Source organism: Hordeum vulgare, chromosome 2H (genome assembly GCF_904849725.1).
Source record: "Hordeum vulgare subsp. vulgare chromosome 2H, MorexV3_pseudomolecules_assembly, whole genome shotgun sequence".
Taxonomy (NCBI): domain Eukaryota; kingdom Viridiplantae; phylum Streptophyta; class Magnoliopsida; order Poales; family Poaceae; genus Hordeum; species Hordeum vulgare.
This window is the reverse complement of record NC_058519.1, coordinates 31303814-31320597: the sequence shown is the minus strand read 5'-3', so window position 1 is coordinate 31320597 and position 16784 is coordinate 31303814. Positions and strand designations below refer to the sequence as shown.

At 44.1% G+C, this 16784-nt stretch overlaps 1 pseudogene; it reads left to right on the top strand.

Annotated features, from left to right (window-relative positions):
- Positions 1-11390: 11390 nt before the first annotated feature.
- On the top strand, positions 11391-13598 carry LOC123429409 (annotated as a pseudogene).
- Positions 13599-16784: the final 3186 nt, after the last annotated feature.

Sequence of the window (16784 nt, the reverse complement as noted above, 5' to 3'; positions counted from 1 at the left end):
GGTAGCTTTCTGAATTAGGGTCCCCAATTGTGCTGTGTTTTTACAATTTACTCCAGCTTGAAACAATGACAAGCCGGCAGAACAAACATAAATGAGCAGCCTGAATGAACCTTGCAATCCAAATTCCTTTCCTTACTTCTGAAACCCCAGCAGTGTCTCTCAAACAACAAGATGACCAAACACAAATGAGCAAGACTGAACCTAATGAACGAAATGGACATGATTCAAGGTGATTAAAAAATCGGCGAGAGACAATAGACCAATGAAAATACAAAATGAAACTAAGGTCAAATATAACTGAAAGGATTGAAGGTCCAAACACTGACAAATAAGAATACTAAACCGTCGCAAATGTACATGTTTGTTATGTGCATCGAGGGTACTTGATTGGTGTGATTTTGCAGTCATCGGAGCCACCATATATACCAACATGTAGCCAAGATGTGTTCTCCGAGTCCCACGATGGTCGACGGACAAATTTGGCCACACATCTTAGGAAGTCTCACAACGATGTCAGATAAGCCCAAAGCATTCCACATCTTCAACGCGACAAGTGCATTGCCCTCCTCGGTGCCTCGAGGACAATACATTGTCCAGTATTTATATATCTGTATCGGCCTGATATCGTTACACACATTTGTCGACCTAGGAGATCGAGTTAGAAACATTTGTCTGTTAGACTTGTGGGTCTAAATTCATCCATGGTGGCCAATGTCAATTATCGGCCACGGGAGTCCAGTCATGCATGTCTGCCAGTGTGAAAGATTTCTATAACATGGAAGAGGATGTAAAACAGCTAGATCAGTTGCGTTAATGGGTCTGACCAATTGCAATATAGAAGAGATTCCCCACAGGGATTTCCATTAAAAAGGTTGAATTAAAGTTTGTTTACATCATATGTGGGGTAGAATGCAACAAATATTACAGGTAGATCATACCCAAAGGGGAGGCAACAGAGAAAAACCACCGAATGAGCCCACTCCATGTATTGTCGTTGTTGCAAAGGCACAAAGCTAAACATCAACATGGTTGTGGTGATCCATCTCTAGCCTGCCCCGGCACAAAACTATGATGTTCTGCTAGCACTTGAGTGTATTGGGTGACCGTGTACTACACCAAGGGTATCCACGTGGTGGGGAGACCGATAGCAGACTTATCTCAGGGCTCGTGAAGATAGGCAAAGACCTAACCATGGGAGGGATTATTTAAGCCCGGATAGGCAACAAAGGACCATCTTGGCGAGGAAGTCAGGATGGCCCAGGTTAGATCAGATTTATCTGAATCCTAGCCCCGTCATCTATATAAGGTGGGAGATAGGGGTAGCCATTTCCATCTACATCCATAGAACCATATTGTCGGTAGTCTCATACTTTATCCACATTGTAAACCTCGCACGAGGTACTTCACCATGAATGCAAACACAAAGTGGGATTGTCGGTGTCAAAATCGATGGATCTCGGGTAGGGCGTCCCGAATTGTGGATCTTGGATCAATGGGGAACAGGAAAACACAAAGATAGTATTTACCCAGGTTCAGGTTCTCTCGAAGAGGTAAAACCCTACGCCATGCTTGATTATATTAAAGTATGTATGACAATTACACAGTCAATCTACCATGAGATCGGATGAACTAAACCCTAGATGATGGTTCTATCTTCTAAGAACGAAAACCCACTGGTTTATACAGCCAACAGGAGTACCTAGGGTTACATATGGTCGGTTACCATCGGGGAATAAACATGCGAATTCTAGCATCTTGACTTGGAACACACATCAAGGCTTCAGAGGTTTTCTTCCGGAACACAGTGTCTTCTTATAGCTCGACCCTTCGGTAATAGTCATAGAGCAGCCCACCTTTCCGGCCCATGGAGATAGACCGGCAGCCTGAGGACACGTTAATCTTGGACTCCCTCAGGGACCTAGGGTGTTACTCCTTATCGGAGGCTCGTACCCAGGCAACTTCCTCGCCTGTTCTCTGATATGGTACTTTCGATCAATTTCGCCACCCTACCGAGGGTACTGGCGGGTTTATGCACCGTCATTGGGGAGGGAGGGAGCATGTCCCATAAACAAGGAAACATTATGATATTTCCACAAGTGCCATGTCCGAACTCATGTGGATGATCGGCCACATGAGTCCATGCATGCATCATGATAACCGAGTAGTTTTTATGATTGCTATATGGAGAAGGATGTAAAGTGGATAGCGAAATTGCATAGATTTTTGTGACGGTTTATTTAATGGACGAGGAGGTCAATTGGTTTAATACGACATTTTCCCAGACTTTTATCATGAAGCATGCCAACTTGTCAAACTGAAGAGCGCGGAGATGATTACGTGTTAGCATGATTGGAAGGTTATTTTCTACATCCATATACTCTAAAATAATTGTACCAAGTTCTAAAGATATTTAATGGCACATATACAAATACATTGTAACATATCAAGGGTATACGTAAAATTGGTAGAATAATGTGAATTTATTGGTTTCCTCTTTGTTTTATGATGAAATTAAATGTAACAAAATATATATTTGTTAAAGACCATAAAATAAATAATATAGGCGCATTTCGTAGCAAAACAATGTTTTAGTGACAAATCTATTGATAATGGTGCATATATAAACTACCCCCTCCGTCTCTAAATATAAGACCTTTTAGAGATTGCATTATTGTTTACATACGAATGTATATAGACATATTTTAGAGGATAAATTCATTAGTTTTGACTCCTATATAGTCCATAGTGAAATCTCTAAAAGGTTTTATATTTAGGAACAGAGGGAGTATATGAAAAATTTGTACATATATATTAATATGCATTTTAGAGATGTTAATGTTGTTAGTTATACCAAAAATATTATATATATATATATATATAAAAATAATCAAATAACACATAAATATCATACATTAACTAGGTAAAAAAGTTAATTATAAGTAGATAGATAAGTCTATTATTTTACTTTGTGACGACAAAAGTGTGTATATCTTTCGTACTTTTAGTAGATATTGTTATCTGTCTACTACCCCTATAAAAGTACGAAGTAGGGATATCCAAATACATCATATCCATTATATATATATATGTACAACTTTTAAATGAATTTTTATCATGACCTTATAGTGGTTCCTTTTACATGTGTTAAAGTGTTGTGGCATACGTATACGCTCGTCTTGAGGCTCCGGGGTATGCCCCCTGCACGGACGGTACTGTGTTGTCATTTGGAGTAAAGAAAACGTGTGTGTCGGGTAGAGACGTAAGTCAAGACGACCCTGGGACATACGGATGCAGTGTGCAAGGCGGAGGCGGACCGCAACGCCCGGCCGGGAAGAAGCGCGGCCCGGTCAAGCCCAGCAAGAAGTGATAGCCCAAACGGAAGGTCCGGGTGCCCCTCGCCTCTCGCCGCTCGCGTTCAAGGATGCCGTGTTTCGTTTTCCGTTTTTCGCGATTTCGGGTTTCTGGTGAATCGTGGTGATATGTACTGGTGATGTACTGGTCTGTAAAAAACTCCGGTTGAGGACCTATTTTGCAATGACACTAGATCATGAAAGGCGCGCGTTGTTGCGCCCGTCTATTATAAATTTAGGATGAAATTATTATTGATATATTTGTATAACAGTAATTATTTTATTGTGGTTTGCGATGTTTATTTTGTTGCATTTTTTGTTTTAAAAAAAAATTGTGGTGTTATTGGCCACATAATAGTAAATTTCTTATTTGTGTGTAATATTTAAATTAGGCTGATAGGACACCGAATCATAAGTCTTGGTGAGTGAAATTCTTGTAAGATTTCCTATGTAAGTTGCATGTTGTTTTCAACTTGATATGCTAGAAACTATGGTGGGAAAGTGGAAATGATATGCATGATCTCGTATACATATCACTTTAATTTTGAACAAGATTTCTATTTTAATTTGCTTTGCATTTGCACAATATATTTAAGTGATTTTCTTTTCACTTCCATAGGGAATACGAGAAGAACATCAAAGGAAGTGTGCTGCTGTCAAGGAATCCTCTCAGCTTCTTTTCTTGTGTTCTATCTTCTATGATTTCCTCAGCTCGGACCTCAAGGAGTTGTGTTGCTTGAAAACTTGTTAAGCTCTTAAATTATTAGCTATGGTTGTCTCAGTTTGGACCTATTCAGCTTGAACCATGATAACTATTCAGCTTGAACCATGTTTGTTTTGTGTTTGTGACTCAGCCTGATTTGTGACTCAAGTTATGTCTCTGTCTATGCTTGTGATATTTTTATTTTCTGTTTATTTGATCTATGCTTGTGCACAATTATATTTGATCTATGCTTGTGAACATATGCACTATATTGTATTTGTGCTTCAGACTAATGAAGATCTCGCATGTGTTGTGCACTAAATCTGGAATTGGTGTACTGTAATGGACTGAATATTTCGGGTTCTGGATACCCGAATTACCCGAACCGATTTTTTGGATAATTTGGGTACGGGTACTTATGCGGCATATAAAAATTTGGTTTCCATTTTTCACTAACCGTACTACCCGCAAACCGAACTAACCGAACCGAAGAAACCAAATTACCCGAACGCCCACTACTATGTGCATTGGCCGCCGGTGGTACAAACGAGCTCGCCGGCGCTTCGGTTGCCACCGCATGCGTCGTACGACGTGCAAGTTTCTTCTTCCACGGCCTGGTGGAGCCATTCGCCGCCTTGTGCTTTTTTTCGGACACCTTCTTGTCGGTCTTCTTCACTGCCGGCGCATTTGGGAGCTTCAGAGGGGGGCATTTGTCACGGCGGGCGCCGGCGCGCCGCCACCCGCCGAGGTCGTCTGTGGTGCCATGAAAAGGCCGTGCGGGAGGCCAGTGCTCTCGTCTGCCGGCGGCGGCAGAGGGATCGCATGCGTAGGAGGGGGTGAGGGGGATGTCGGCGCGACTGTCCATCGGGCGGTTTCGATGGCGGCGGCACGGGAGGGGCGAAGGCGCGGCGGCGCGGGGTGGAAGCAGAGTGGCAGCGCGAGCGCTTGATTGTGCAGCGCGCGGTAGCGGACACACTATGCCGTTTCGCCCCGCGCGCTGAACCGTTTATGCCGAGCGCGCGTTTTTTACGCCTCCGCTGGAGCACTCGGAACGGCTGCGCGCGGGCAATAAACTCGTTATTTTCAGCGCGACGCTTATATAACACGGTTGTTGAAGATGCTCTAAGCAACGTATGAGGAAAAGTAAAAAAAAACATTTTATTTTTCTTCATATTTTACCTTTTTTTAAGATAGAAGCTTCACATTTTCCTGTGCACAAAACAACTTGTCATGCAAGCGAGCACATGCGAGCCAACACGAGCGAACTGAGCATTTTTTTTTCTTTTTTTAAAAGAGAGAAGGGAACTGAGTTATTAAATACGGTGATCCAGTCTTTAAAAAGGACTTGCCTTAATCATACCTGAGGTCCCCCTCTATATGTTCACCTACCCGTATCTGAGTGAATGTGCCCTCTCTCGTGTCTTGTAGCCAGTTCTTTCTCCTCCCCAAACGCACCGACCTGCTGCGGCGTGTCTTCATCTCATCGGGCGGCGCACGCTTTGCCACGGCGTGGTGAGATCCACGGCATTCCATCCACGTGTTTTGGATTTCTCGTTTTGTTCCCTTAAACTCTTAATGCTCATGCTTATTTTTGCACTAGATGGGCATACCCGCTTTAAACTCTTAATGCTCATGCTTATTTTTGCACCATATGGGCAAATCCAAGGCCTCGAAGCTGCGGAAGGAGGCACTGGAGACGTTCATGTTGGAATTATGCCCTAGAGGCAATAATAAATATGGTTATTATTATAATTCCTGTATCAAGATAATAGTTTATTATCCATGCTATAATTGTATTGAATGAAGACTCATTTGCATGTGTGGATACATAGACAAAACACCGTCCCTAGCATGCCTCTAGTTGGCTAGCCAGTTAGTCAATGATAGTCAGTGTCTTCTGATTATGAACAAGGTGTTGTTGCTTGATAACTGGATCACGTCATTGGGAGAATCACGTGATGGACTAGACCCAAACTAATAGACGTAGCATGTTGATCGTGTCATTTTGTTGCTACTGTTTTCTGCGTGTCAAGTATTTATTCCTATGACCATGAGATCATATAACTCACTGACACCGGAGGAATGCTTTGTGTGTATCAAACGTCGCAACGTAACTGGGTGACTATAAAGATGCTCTACAGGTATCTCCGAAGGTGTTAGTTGAGTTAGTATGGATCAAGACTGGGATTTGTCACTCCGTGTGACGGAGAGGTATCTCGGGGCCCACTCGGTAATACAACATCACACACAAGCCTTGCAAGCAATGTAACTTAGTGTAAGTTGCGGGATCTTGTATTACGGAACGAGTAAAGAGACTTGCCGGTAAACGAGATTGAAATAGGTATGCGGATACTGACGATCGAATCTCGGGCAAGTAACATACGATGGACAAAGGGAATGACATACGGGATTATACGAATCCTTGGCACTGAGGTTCAAACGATAAGATCTTCGTAGAATATGTAGGATCCAATATGGGCATCCAGGTTCCGCTATTGGATATTGACCGAGGAGTCTCTCGGGTCATGTCTACATAGTTCTCGAACCCGCAGGGTCTGCTCACTTAAGGTTCGACGTTGTTTTATGCGTATTTGAGTTATATGGTTGGTTACCGAATGTTGTTCGGAGTCCCGGATGAGATCACGGACGTCACGAGGGTTTCCGGAATGGTCCGGAAACGAAGATTGATATATAGGATGACCTCATTTGATTACCGGAAGGTTTTCGGAGTTACCGGGAATGACGAATGGGTTCCGGAAGTTCATCGGGGGGGGGGGGGCAACCCACCCCGGAGAAGCCCATAGGCCATAAGGGTGGCGCACCAGCCCTTAGTGGGCTGGTGGGACAGCCCAAAAGGGCCCTATGCGCCAAGGATAAGAAATCAAAGGAAAAAGAAAAAAAAAAAGGGAGGAGGTGGGAAGGGAGGGGGACTCCCTCCCACCAAACCTAGTCCAACTCGGTTTGGGGGGGGGAGAGTCCTCCCCCTTGGCTCGGCCGACTCCTTGAGGGTCCTTGGACCCCAAGGCAAGGCCCCCCTCCCTCCCACCTATATATACGGAGGTTTTAGGGCTGATTTGAGACGTCTTTTCCACGGCAGCCCGACCACATACCTCCACGGTTTTTCCTCTAGATCGCGTTTCTGCGGAGCTCGGGCGGAGCCCTGCTGAGACAAGATCATCACCAACCTCCGGAGCGCCGTCACGCTGCCGGAGAACTCTTCTACCTCTCCGTCTCTCTTGCTGGATCAAGAAGGCCGAGATCATCGTCGAGCTGTACGTGTGCTGAACGCGGAGGTGCCGTCCGTTCGGTACTAGATCGTGGGACTGATCGCGGGATTGTTCGCGGGGCGGATCGAGGGACGTGAGGACGTTCCACTGCATCAACCGCGTTCTCTAACGCTTCTGTTGTACGATCTACAAGGGTACGTAGATCACTCATCCCCTCTCGTAGATGGACATCACCATGATAGGTCTTCGTGCGCGTAGGAAATTTTTTGTTTCCCATGCGACGTTCCCCAACAGTTCAGGACGACCCATCCCTGCCCCCGGTGCGACATGCACCTGAACAAAGTCAAGACGACCCTGGGACACACGGATGTAGTGTGTAAGGCAGAGGCGGACCGCAACGCCGCGGCCGGGAAGAAGCGCGGCCCGGTCAAGCCCAGGAAGAATTGACAGCCCAAACGGAAGGTCCGGGTGCCCCTCGCCACCTGAACAAAGTCAAGACGACCCTGGGACACACGGATGTACTGTGCAAGGCGGAGGCGGACCGCAACGCCGCGGCCGGGAAGAAGTGCGGCCCGGTCAAGCCCAGCAAGAAGTGACAGCCCAAACGGAAGGTCTGGGTGCCCCTCGCCTCTCGCCGCTCGCGTTCAAGGATGCCGTGTTTCGTTTTCCGTTTTTCGCGATTTCGGGTTTCTGGTGAATCGTGGTGATATGTACTGGTGATGTACTGGTTTGTAAAAAACTCCGGTTGAGGACCTATTTTGCAATGACACTAGATCATGAAAGGCGCCCGTTGTTGCGCCCGTCTATTATAAATTTAGGATGAAATTATTATTGATATATTTGTATAACAGTAGTTATTTTATTGTGGTTTGCGATGTTTATTTTGTTGCATTTTTTTGTTTTTTAAAAAAAAGTTGTGGTGTTATTGGCCACATAATAGTAAATTTCTTATTTGTGTGTAATATTTAAATTAGGCTGATAGGGCCTGCATAGGTATTAATACTTTTGCAGCAGCAGTTTTTGTGTATTGATGTGTATGTTGAACGTTTTTAGTGAGGTTTTAATTTTGTATATTTATGTAGGATCGTAATCGCTTAAGATATATTTGTATTACATTAATTATTTTCTTGTGGTTTGCGATCTTTATTTTTGATGCAATTTTTTTGTTTTATTTTTTCAAAAATTTGAGGTGTTATGGGCCACATAATAGTAATTTTGTAATTTGTGTGTAATATTGTAATTGGGCTGATATGGGCCTGTTTAGCTATTAATACTTTTGCGTTAGCATTTTTTGTGTATTGATATGTATGTTGAACGTTTTTAGTGAGGCATTAATTTGGTATTGATCTAGGATAGGAATGGTTGTAGGTTTTGCATTAGCATTTGTAACTTTGTTGACCTTTGTATTTATGAACAGTAGTTATAAGTAGAGGGACGTTAGTAACTTACTTGCTCTATATATATACCATCCTTTGTGTTTGTTTCGATGTTGGTGTATGCAGTTCTTAGTTTGTGAGCTGGACTTCATTCTTTTTCAGTTGTGTTGGTTGTAGGTACGATTATATTTGTTAAACTTTGTTGTCTTTAATTCTTTATTTTTTTGAATAATGAGTAATAGTTGTATGTTAAATTTGTTGAAATTTATTGTGTATTGTAGGATTGTTGTTCGAATAAATTAGCATGAATGGATGGTGTTGAAACAGGTAATATAAATTTATTTGTTTAATTATGTATGTTTCATTTGTGTAGTTGCATATATTTTGTAGATAACGTATGGAAAATATGAATTTTTTGATCCTGGATGGGCTGACAAAATAGGCCCATTTCACCAGATAACATGGTTTCGGCCACGGGAGCAGCGACCCATTAGGACAGTCGGGCCGACGATGAAAAAGTGTGCTGGAGGTGGCAGTATACATCACACCGACGACTAGAAACGACCCGATCGTCAAAACACACGGCTAAAAAAGCAAAACGCTGAGAGGGCTCGCTTTAGGTCCAGTTTTACTGTCCTAAATTCGAGTCGAGATGGCCTGTTTGGCAGCAGTTATTGTGGAGTACTGCTATACATGCCTATTCCGTGCTGTGTTTTCCCCCTCCCTCTCTTTTACCCTAGGTCTGGCGGCGGCGGCGGCGGGCGCCGTGAACCCGACGAGCTTCGCGGTGCTGAACAACTTCGCCATCAGATCTCCTACCAGCCATCGAGCACGGTGAGTTCTGCGTCCCCCTTTCCCTTCCCTCCCCCGCACGGTGAGTTCTGCGTCCCCCTTTCCCTTCCCTCCCCCGCACGGTGAGTTTTGCGTCCCCCTTTCCCTTCCCTCCCCCGCACGGTGAGTTCTGCGTCCCCCTTTCCCTTCCCTTCCCTCCCCCGCACGGTGAGTTCTGCGTCCCCCTTTCCCTTCCCTCCCCCGCACGGTGAGTTCTGCGTCCCCCTTTCCCTTCCCTCCCCCGCAGCGAATTTATCTCCCTCGTGTTGTTTTGGGCACTTTGTTTTGAGGATTTTCCATTTTCCTTTCGATTCGGTCGCGTCGATTCGGTCGCTTGATACGCGAGGGCTGTGGAAAAATTGGGTGGGGCCGTACTCTCTTGCGTTTTAGGGGTGGTGATGAAACAGTTAATTTACTCGATGGATGCGCATGATAAGATTTTCGTGATTTGTGCATTTGATGACCTGAGTGGAATTTTTGGACCATTTCATTTCTGCTTTGAGAATGGAACAGACACGTTTTACCAGCAGTTATCATAGATTGATCTGGCTCTCTAGTTTGTGCACTTCTGAATTTCCTGCTGGCATTCACTTTGGAAATTTGACAACATGGTGGAAGCGTAGACTCGAACTTAATTGGGAACACCTGTTGAGATTAAATATCCACATCATTGTGCAAATATTCAGAAAGAGTGGGTTTATGATCTAGGGTTACTTCTCTCTGATGAGTGATTTTACATGGATAGTTGGATTGTGGGGTAAATGTATAGTCATACTCTGATAGCTTATTTGATTATGTCTTATTTTGGTTCTATGCTCTAGTTTGTGCACTTCTGAATTTCCTGCTGGCATTCACTTTGGAAATTTGATAACATGGTGGAAGCGTAGACTACTAAATATCCACATCATTGTGCAAATATTCAGAAAGAGTGGGTTTATGATCTAGGGTTACTTCTCTCTGATGAGTGATTTTACATGGATAGTTGGATTGTGGGGTAAATGTATAGTCATACTCTGATAGCTTATTTGATTATGTCTTATTTTGTTTCTATGCTCTAGTTTGTGCACTTCTGAATTTCCTGCTGGCATTCACTTTGGAAATTTGATAACATGGTGGAAGCGTAGACTACTAAATATCCACATCATTGTGCAAATATTCAGAAAGAGTGGGTTTATGATCTAGGGTTACTTCTCTCTGATGAGTGATTTTACATGGATAGTTGGATTGTGGGGTAAATGTATAGTCATACTCTGATAGCTTATTTGATTATGTCTTATTTTGGTTCTATGCTCTGAGAGCTTATTTAACTGAAAATTCCTATTCTGGGTATGTCATAGCTTCATGAACTATGGACGACTTTCTTTTTCCGTGGCTGATAATTGTTCTTCTATGAATGAATGAATTCCCTTATGTGGTCACATGACATTTTTGCATCGCTGTACACATCCAGTGAATATCTACTCTTGCCTTTTTGTTGCTACGAGTTTAGCACTTCTGTATTAATTGCGAGATATTTGTTGTTATTCTCCTTTCATGATAAGAATGAATTTTCTAACTGGAAGGCATTGTGTTGCGTTCTTGAACTGTAGACAAGTCCCAACACAAAGTAGAACAGTCCTTGTTTCAACATTCTCTAGTGCTTTAAGAGTGTGGGTTTTTGTATGATGGAAGAGGATGATATCTCAGTAGGTCTGTCCTGTTTTGACATATAAACAAGCCATATTTGGTGAATATGGATACTACAAAACTAGTGACTGTCAAATAGCATAACCACCAGGAGGAAACTTACCTTCATCCCCCCTCTCTAATGCCCAGTTCATAATTGTACAACATGGTTTGCGTCTTGAATTGATATCTACAGAAATATTTGTGACAAGTTTTGTCTCTCTATTCCATAGGCTGCGTCATGAGCATTGGGTTGTTGATGGATTGCATCTGGGTTGTTGATGGATTGCATCTGCGCCAAAATGAAGAAGCTGGTGGTGGCCAGGCCGGCGCACCTTCCTGTGACTTGAGCTCCAATATTGGAAGACACGTTTGGGTCTGCTGGTGCTTGAGTTTTCATGATCAAAGTTGCAATTTCAGACAAGTGTAATCTGGCTTACTTTAGTGTCTTGTTACTACATACATCTATGCAGGTTATACACCATGTACAACCAGGTATGATCATTTTATTTCTTGGCTATCTATTTATGTGAATGCCTACAGTTTTCACCAAGCAATGCACTGACTGATACGTTATGATTTGCACCATGAGCATTCTTTACAAAGATTCATCCGCCATTCATGGAAGCACTAAAACAGCGAATTGAATTGTTTCTTGAAGTGTGACCTCGATTACTCCAGTGTGTGACAGGTGCACGGATATATGTATGTTAGACCTTTTAGCCTGAGCATTGATAGTTGTGGATGACACTAGAAGAGTTGGAACAATTTTCGTTGGTTTATTTCTCACACAATGCCATGCCAACCTTAGGGGTTGGGGATACATATTTATAGGCTGCTAGCCAACCAAGCATATGCTAAGATGCTAGTCTAAGATGCTATCCTAACTGCCAGTCCTTGATGGTCAAGGATTCTATCCTAACAGCCACAAGGACCATGTGCTGCAGCCCCACAAAGACCCTAGTACATAGACTTATCCATCAATGTAGGCTTTGGTTGCTCAGCATGGGAAATGAAATTTCTAGTTTTTGATTATGCAATTCTAAGATTTTGGGCTGCAAACTGGCACGCCTGGACGAATTACCATGGCCGCCGTGCTTCTTGATTCATGTTCAAGTAATTAAACATAGGGTATTTCATTAAAGTTAATTTGATTTTGTTATGACCGGCGTCACTTATAGCCGGAGAAGGCCCAATGGGCCAGCTTAGTTAGGGGCTTAGCCCTAGGCAACCAAGTCTGCTAGTACTACATTTCAAAAAAAGCTGCTAGTAATTTTTGTTTTTTTTTGTTTTTTGGGGAAGCGGCAACCAAATCGTCATATAGCTGGCCCATTGTATTAGTTATCCCAACCAGCCCACGTTCATTTTGGGCACACATGCATGAGGACCTGGCAAGCATGCACCAGATTCGTATTCTCTTACTAGTTCCTTTTCTCTGTATTCTCTTTCGATTCTAGCGACCAGTGCAAATCTCATCCTCCATCTGAGCGCTCGTAGATGAATTCCTCATAGTTTCTCCAAATTAAACTCATTCTTGGAATGTATAGCTATGCTCCACCCTCAATCCAACATCTATTTATTCGGTGTGCACATATGGTACTATTCATGTTATACTATCGTCTATAATTTATATTCTAAATGAAGAATATCTGTCATTCATAATCTATTTAAGTACTATTGATTTTTACAACAATTACCAACTGTCCCAGACCATGCATGTTGCTTAATTAGCTTGAACTCACAGGTGTTTTTATCTGTTGCAGATTTATGATATGTTCCAGCTTCTTCCATCAAAGATTCAGGTTGGAGTGTTCTTTGCTACCATGCCTCCTGAGGCCCTTGAGATAACCCGCAAGTTCATGAACAAGCCTGTGAGGCCCTTGAGGGTATCAATCAATTCTATGTCAATGTGGAGAAGGAAGAGTGGAAGCTGGATACGCTCTGTGACCTGTACGAGACCTTGGCAATTACCCAGAGTGTCATCTTTGTGAACACCCGCCGCAAGGTGGACCAGCTCACCGACTAGATGAGGGGAAGGGATCACACTGTCTCTGCCACGCACGGAGACATGGACCAGAACACTGGGGACATCATCATGAGGGAGTTCACATCTGGTTCTTCTCGTGTGCTCATCACCACCGATCAACCTTCTGGCCCGTGGTATCGATGTGCAGCAAGTCTCCGTGGTATCGCATTGGTTGTAGTGGTCGGTTCGGGAGGAAGGGAGTTGCCATCAACTTCGTCACCCGTGAAGATGAGGGGATGCTATTTGACATCCAGAAGCTCTATAACGTGGTCATTGAGGAGCTCCCGGCCAATGTCGCTGACCTTGTCTAGATTATATCTTAGGAATGCAGTAAGGTGCTTGACAAAGTTTGTTTTTGTTGACTATCTCCCAACTGTGAGTTTTGGCGTGGTAAGGTCTGGGTCTGTTTGTATCGTGGTTAAGGATGGTCTATGAGTTTTTTTTTTCTTGTTACGCAATGTCCGGAATTTTTTGTAGTGCGTAGGCTGTGCCAATCTCCTGGGCTAGCTGGGATAGAGTGAAGCTATGTTATTGCCCCTCTGTTTTTGCATGCTCGAGCTGATACTTTTTTGCTGAAACAGCTTCTGTCTGCTCCAAGACGGCACTGTACAGCGTTGATCTTGTCACAGCTAGCCCAAAAAAGCATACGAAACTCATGTTTCAGTTTGGATTTGTGAAATTTATGCTGTACGGAAAAAACAAAATAGAAAAAAAAGGCTATCTATCTGAAAATACATTTTTTTAATGTATGCCAACGTTACACCACAGCTTCTGTGGAAGTAACGTGACGAACCAGTTGCAACAGTGGAGTACCTAGAGTACTTTGCAACAAAGAAAAAGACAGAAACCAAGGTCAAAAGATCAATGTGGACGGATCCTTCAATCCTCGTTTGCAGGATGGGTAGTTGCTCTACGTGATGCTGATGGGCAAATCCTCGCCAGGAACAGGTGCAAGAAGCATTTGGGGCGGAAGCGGCGGCATCTATTGCTGCTGGTATGGGAGCCATTGGGGTGACCTTTGAAACGGCTTCTCAACTCCTTGTTGAAGGCTTAGACCTGCGAAAGGGGCAGTCATCATCACCTTATTCTGCTGTCGTTGACAAAGTTTTAGTTGGTTTTTCAAGCAAAATTACTTTATCGCCGCAGCATCTCGTCGTCTGACGACATTTTCGATGAATTGCGGTGAGGAGCCGGTTTGTTTGGGAAAAGTTAAGAGGGTGAAGAGGATGGGGACGAAGCTTGACTGAGTAGTGGGGGGAGGCTCGTTGGTAGCTCCAAGCCTCCAACGATTAGTCCAGAATTTGTAATTTGACGGCCGTCGTCGTCGAGCCAGCGGGAACCAAATAGGCAAATACTATGCAACAAGAATATCTGAGCCCGTATGTGTAATGGGTGTCAATCTCGAGTGTGCACCTGAGCTCACCCTCAGATTCGCATTTTCGCACAAACATCCATTTCACTAAATCATCAAAACTTACACCAGCATCATTTGGTTAAATCATCGCAAGGTATGACCAAGGGCAAAAATCCTCACAAAAATCATTTCACTCTCATGTGTATATACGGACAATATCTGAGAAAAAAGTAAGTCCAATTTTAAACATCCAAAGATACCAGCATCCATAACTCTACTTTTTAGTTGTTCCAGGATAAAAATGTTTAGGCTCTATACATTGGTGCATCGATCTCGATCTCCCATAGGTGCCTATATGTTATGATGGAGTTTCTAAGAACTCCTAGTTAGGATCTCGATCAACAAGGAAATAACATGCATTACTGGTCAGTAATCGTAATTACGTCCAGGTCTGGCTGGAACCATATGGCGTTCATGGGCTCCTTAGCATAAAAGGAAGGGTAGTAGCATTTCTGTCGGAATGAGTAGAACACCTGCTTCCTGCCACCACCGTTGGTCTCACTATAGCTCGGGAGGAACATCTTGTTACATAAATCTTCTCCCGCAGGCGGCACAACAATCAGAGCATTGCTCCTATCCCAAAACACGGTCGCGCCCTCCATCCCTTCCAACTCTGACCAAACCATCCGAGACCGATCGAGCTTGAACATTCTGACGGACTCCTCATCGCTGTTCTCTCTGACAATGGCGATCAGCTCCTGCTTCCACTCCACCAGATAGTTATAGTCCCATTCCCCAGTATACACCTCATCGCTTCCGCGTATTGGTTGATCCGGCTTTTCCAGGATGTTAAATTCCATTTCGTCCTCGTTCGGGTCCACAACTCCAAGCCTGCCATTGATGTCCAGAAAATAGAAGAGTCCATCCAGGAAAACGGGGCTGTGAGATGCCATTAAGAAGGGCTTGTCATCGTCGCCTACGCATTCTTTCTTCCAATCTTCATCACCCACTCGCCATGTTCGTATGATGGCAACTTTGCCGCTTGGGTTAGTTCCTGCGGCGAGGACCACGAAGTCCGGAGAACCAGGCACCGAAGAAAATGACAATCCTTTGAGGACAGGGACTTTCAAAGGTGGAAGAGCGATCACATGGCCGCCATCAGCATAACTCTTGAACGGATTCACTAGGAAGAACATGTGGTCACCACCTCTCGACATGATGACCCAGCCGTTCTTTGTGAAATGTAGTAACTGTGATCCCTGAGATTTGAGACCTGAAGCAGGGATGTTTATCCTGATGCTATACTTCTTCTCGCTCACCGGATCAAAGATCTCGACAAGATCCTCCTTGGTCCTTCCCGCTGGCCGAGTTGTCATGAGCAATGGAGACACTTTTGCATGCTGGATCGGGCTCTTAATAGAGTTCCACTGCTTGCACACTGCTTTCTGGTGTAGGAAATCGATGAAGGAAATCTTGTGTACTAGTAACTGCAACAAGTCGGTATGGAGGTCACACCAATGCCCCTCATCCGGAGAGGTTGCAATGCTCATCGTCATGCCCTCTGTTTCTTGCTCTCCGCAGCAATGTTTGATTCTTGTATGCATCACCTGTCAAGGCACATGCACGTTAAACTCGCGTACTCGATCCAGTTCAGTAATGTAATCATGTGGTACAAACTTACTTCATTGGAGATATTATCACAAGTTCGTGCTGCTTCCAGACCGAAGCTGCAAATACGTATACATATACATATATAGAGAGAGAGACATTAAACCATGGCATTCATCAGGTATTCCTACAGTAATTAATGCTAGTTCAAACGGAGCAAGCAAGTGGAATTGAATTGAACTTACCTAGCGGGAAGAGCCCAGAAAACTTGGTCCTCGTCGTCATCATTACGATCATCACATCCCTCGACAATACTAAGCCATATCATCGAGGGAAACGGTATAGATACCGAACTCATAGCAAACTTTGCACAGCACATGGATGCAGTTGGGTTGGATTCCTGTTTTAGCGGCCGACGGGACGGCGAACGTAAACCTGCCTAGGAAGAAGGTTTTGTCCCCGATGGTTTCGACCGCCTCCCACGCATTGTCTCCATCGTTCCATCGGAAGACCTTGGCGTCCACCACCTCATCCGGGTACCCAAAGAGGCAGCAGCGCACCAGGAAGAGCTCGCCGTCGGGACACGGCACCGGGTAGCACTTGTACCCAGCGTGCGCTGGGCACGGGGGCGGGTGCGCCATGTC